Source organism: Ischnura elegans, assembly GCF_921293095.1.
Source record: "Ischnura elegans chromosome 13 unlocalized genomic scaffold, ioIscEleg1.1 SUPER_13_unloc_4, whole genome shotgun sequence".
NCBI classification, from domain to species: domain Eukaryota; kingdom Metazoa; phylum Arthropoda; class Insecta; order Odonata; family Coenagrionidae; genus Ischnura; species Ischnura elegans.
The window spans coordinates 1,177,315-1,182,636 of record NW_025791660.1 but is presented as its reverse complement, the minus strand read 5'-3'; the positions used below and the strand labels follow the sequence as shown (position 1 = coordinate 1,182,636).

At 38.9% G+C, this 5,322-nt stretch overlaps 1 long non-coding RNA gene across 1 annotated transcript; it reads right to left on the bottom strand.

The window, feature by feature from the left end:
* Positions 1–4,592: 4,592 nt before the first annotated feature.
* Positions 4,593–5,322, bottom strand: LOC124173036. Its single transcript, XR_006868345.1, has 2 exons — positions 5,044–5,322; positions 4,593–4,901 (listed from the first exon to the last, which is right to left on the bottom strand). It is a non-coding gene; the product is annotated as an uncharacterized LOC124173036 (long non-coding RNA).

Genomic DNA, 5,322 nt, shown 5'->3' with positions numbered 1-5,322 from the left:
GCACTTTTGCATGCATTCTCAGTTCCCTCATATTTGTAGCACATTCATTTCAGATCCTCTGGATGCTTCTACAGTATTCTTGCTTTCCTCAAACTGTTGGCGCACTTTTTTCACATTCTTTTCACGCTATTTGCACTTAAGTAGTCCCAATTCACGCTTTCCTCACGCTTTTGGGATACTATGCACACTTTCTGCACTCTTTTCTCACTCTCTTTGCACTCTTTTTGCACGCTTTCCTTACATTCTTTTCATACTTTAAGGGCATTATGCACACTTTTTGCACACTTTCTTCACTCTTTTCTCACACTTTTTGCACGCTTTTCTCATTTCAGTAGTCCCAATTCACGCTTTCCTCACACTTCTTGCACACTTTTGAGGTACTATGCACACTTCTTGCACGCTTTTTTCACATTTCTATGAACACTTTTTGAACACTTTCTGCACGGTTTTCGCACGCTTTATTTTCACCAGAGCTTTGTTTAGTTAATTCATTTTTCCCTAAGCACTCACGACGTTATTTGTATATTATTATTATTATTAACAACAAATGTGACAAGTGCATGGGGACAGTTGGACGACCTCCACAAGAAATGGACCACCGTGCATTTGCTTTGCTTAAGTGGGAGTCCCCACTCATGGCTGTGCAAATGAGCGTTCTTCAAATCCGAAATTAGTATTTAAAAGTCAAAGTGATTATTGATATCGCGATAGATGGATGCGCCGTCAGCAAATAACCTTAAGCGGCATGCCGTCCCAATTAAACGGAGAATACTCTGGGATATTCCTATCTATTGGGTTCTGTTCTTCAAGATCTGCCCCAATTAAGCGGCTGCCCCAAGTAACCGGTGGACCCATTAAACGGAATCTACTGTACTGTCCACGGCATAAGCATACGGATAGTTGCACGACTTCCGCAAGAAATGTACCGCCGTGCATTTGCTAAGACTAATTTGGAGTCTTCACTCTTGGCTGCGTAGATTAACGTTTTCTTTAATCGAAAGATAGTATTTCAAAGTCATGTTTTGATCCTTGATATTGCGATATATGACGACAGAGTCATGCTCAAAGAAGCGTATTTTTTCTGCTAATTCAGGAACAGAGACATGTGCCGTAGACATCATTTGGAGTTCAAAAACTATTAATATTCTTCGTTGACATTCCATCAGCTAGTTCCATTCCGTTCGAGAAATGTACTACACATTTTAGTTCATAGGCGGAACGTACTTTTTCTTAAATATTCATTCAAAAATTTCAGATGCGACTCGGCAGGGTTGAATATTATGCGATAACGTCAAAGTTTATTCAGTTTATAACATTCTAAGTAGCTTAATCAACACACACACATTTGCACTAGCAAATTCCTTATAATATTTTTTCTTTGTTTTTAAAATAAAGTAAATACTTTCTTAATTTAACATTTTATTCGCATGTCCACTTTCACTATACATGATGAAAAGACGCATCCGCACTTGTGCGTAGATAAATCGAGAAGAGAACTCAAATTGAGCTCATTTTCATAATCTACATTTTCACGAAATCCGGCAGTTTTTGGAGCAATTTTTGGGACCAGTTTTCACAAACATCACTCCCTCTGGTGCGTATTACAATCGGTATGAAGGCTTCCGTTTGCGAGAGAAGTAAATGTTTATGAAATGGTCTGTAAAATGTTATGGAGGGCCAGAACATAGAGTAAACAGGACAAAATTGCATCCTATATTCTTATTTTTCCGCGATGATCCACCACCTTAGAAAAAATTCCGATACACTAGCCCAAAGATATTAAAAATCGTCCCCTGAAAACATTTTTCATTCGTGGCCCTTAAAAAATATTTTTTTAAAACGTGCGTTAGAAATTATCAAATCCACGTCATTTCTCCTTTTCTCTTCTTTGAAAACAATTGGAAAGCTGTTCCATTAAAAAAGCTTTCAAATGCCGCAAACCGCATTCAAAAATAAGATTTCTTGGAGCATGTGTACTGCGTTCATTTGTAAGCACAAAAAAGTCTGTCTGCGTGGTCTTTACTCGCGCGGATGATAGGCGGGGCAAAGGGGCGGAGGGGCAAAGCGGATGTCTCCTCCGCATGGTTACGCACTCTCTGCGTAAGCTTCCACTGACGACAATGTAATCGTATTCGCGGGCCCATTGCGGAGCGCAGACCGTCCACGTCCATGCGAAAAAGGCATTATCTTTTGTTTACGAAATATGTAACACGAAAAATTCGCATCACGGTGTAAAGTTGAGATTTCTGAAGAATATTAAGTATAAATCTTGGAAAAAAAGTCAGCGAGTAAGGAAATGAGAGCGATATTACGATCGCGTTTTAAAAATTGTGGTCATGTTTGGGCCACTGTATCTCAGTAACGGGTCGAATTGATGTAAAATGGCTTATGGATATATAGTTGGTAATCATTTAAAAGTATTTACGCTGACTTTAAAGTCTATATCTCAAAAAACGTCATTTTGGAATTTTGTCCAGCTGTTTTCGTTTTCAGCCCACTGTGCGGTGGAACGAAAATAAATCATTTCTCTATAAACAATACGAATGCAAACTGCATATTCATAAATAGGAAGTAACGAGAAATTAATCCGTGCTGCTTTTTCATTCAAACCGCGCATCACCGAAGAGTTCTCCGAATCCTCGAACACTGCTCCATTATCTACTCCTATGCCTGTCCCTCCAACCTTAAATTTCTTGAACATAAATTCCGTCTCTCTCTCCCTCACTCTCCCATAGTGATCAGTCTCTCACAGACCCCCTACCTTTTTCAACACACTTTCGACCACTCACCCTTCCCTGGATATTTCAGTTCCCATCAGATGATTCAAGAGGCAGCTTCGGAAGGCCATCTTCTGAATCTCTGTTTCATCCTACTTGTAATTTATATCTGTTAAAGCTGAAGATTTTAAGTCTTCTATGCAGTGTAAAAGCTCTGTTGGCTGTTTTTTAATTAATATAATAATAAATATAAGAAATTCTTTTTGAGGATCGACTTTTAATACAGTAAAAAAGATAGACATTGTCTTACATGTAAGCTGAACTTATTTTCTCTCATGCAAACTGAAAGTTCGACCAGAAGTCTCTATTAAGTTTCTGGGCGATATGAATAGGGTGGTTTCCTATTATTTTTTTATTGCCTAAATCGAAAGATTATTACTCCTGGAGTACGTATTTCGCGCTTTTAGATTTTTAACTGACGATATCTATTTTTCGCGATTAAATGAAGAGTGAAAAATTTCAAGCGCGCAAAAACGCGACGCGTAAGTAGGAAAGTCCGTGCGCCGCATTTCTGGTTCCCCCTCTCTCCTTGTGAAGTGACCTTGATCGAGGCTCTGAGCGCTGATAGGACGCAGGATGCTAGCGGATAGCTGAGTACCTTCCTGTCTGGTAGCGCATGGCTTAAAAAAGGTTTATTAATACCTTATCAAGCAAAGAAAACTTTCCGACCTTAGCCAGTTTTAATAGGTGATTATTAAGACATGTTTCCCTGAGCTCTGTGCCTCATGCATGCATTGGTAACCTCAGACGATGTATAACTCCTATCCTCTCGTGCAGAAACTAGGTCCCTGTGACGTCACGCGGAGTGGAATCGCATGGGCGCTAATCTGGCCTTTTTCAATTGAGGATAAAATTTGACCCTTGCCATTCGTCTAAACCGGTATTTCAAAAACCAAATAATTTGTGTATTATGAATACACTAATGGTGGGCAACGAATCGCAATCAATGCCTATCGTTTTCTTTGATGAAGGAAACTACCCTATTGTTTGCAGTGGTGTGCTTGTTAAAAAATGACACGATAATAAAATTACACTTTTATCAATTTCGGTGCCTCAAAATGTCTAAAATTCATGTCTACCAAGAAATATTCGTGACCAAAAAAAGGTGTATTTAAAAATATGCAGACGTCACTTGCAACAAAAAATACAGAGTGATATTTCACTTGTCAATTAAGCCAGGTGTCAAGGAAAAAGTGTTCCCTCACCGCTAAATTTGCCATGACCTCACTGAGTTTCTGTGCCATTCAATAGAAGTTTGGTGAGTCCAGCAATCCGTTTCTCATTGCTCTCAAATACTTAAACATTCGCGACAAGCATCATTGTTCAAAGAGAAAATAGAGAAGCATAAAGGTGAGTCCATAAAGGTGGACAGTCCGCGATATCTTATCTCCTCCTCACATTGACTCTGCCTTCACCTGCCTTTTATCACTTATGAGGAAATAACTCACAACATAACTTAAGTGCATAGGCCACTATATAGAATTGATGAATAAATATCATCACTGTCGGAATAAAATAGGAAAATTGGCACAGCTAATGGCTATAAGATGACGTGTTTTCTTGGGATTCCACCATTACTATCGGCGATAATTTAAGAAACAAACCCAATGGTCACTAACATACTCATAGTACTACGGGGAGTGAAGGATCCTAAAATAATACTAGGGTCGTTCAATAGTTCCTCAGAATCTCCGATAAACCGCTCTCTTAGTATCAAAATTAATGTTAACCAGAATTATGCACTCATGAATAGTCAGCTGTAAAATTTTCAGATATATCCATCCCATAAGAAATACAGACATAAACTAAATGATCTTAGATCATGTTGCTTTTTTATTCACTTACTTTTACATTTCTTAAACATTAAGATGAAATCCTTCTTTTGTCCCGGCAAAAATTTCTCACACAAAGACTCCAAATACATTCCAACCTGTGATAACATGAGTTTTTGCTCTAGCTCTTCATTTCTCTTCTTTATGCAGAGGAATTTCACTCTTTCTTTATATTCTTCAATCTATGCATTGTATTCAGATTCATTGGAGCCATTAGGTGTTTCCGAGCCTTGGAATACTTCTGGGTCCATTTGGGCAACACCATTTCCAGGGACTGAGAGCTGGCCTAGAACTGCAATGCACAAAAAGAAGGAATGTATTGGTAATAAAAATGTGTAAGAATAACCCGATGAGTGTTTTTGTTATGGATAACATTAGCCATAAAATGTAGGAAAACGATGCGTAGGTATGGTGACAGCAGTAAGCATACTTACATCAATCTTCCAAGCGTAAAGTTATTCTATTGGTATTTTGCTCTCCGATGAGCCAGGATGGCTCTTTTCAAAGAGTGGTCATCCGTATTTTGAGAAACAGTTCTCGTGCCCACTGCCTGCTCACCTTCCATAGTGAACAGAGCCACCCAACATAAATTCTCTGGGACATTCTCTTCTTGTGAGGAAACCATTTTTCTCAATGCATCTCTTTCGACCCCAAAGAGAAGATCATGTCCACGACCACCCAATGCAATCAGGAGTCCACTTATCCATCTGCAT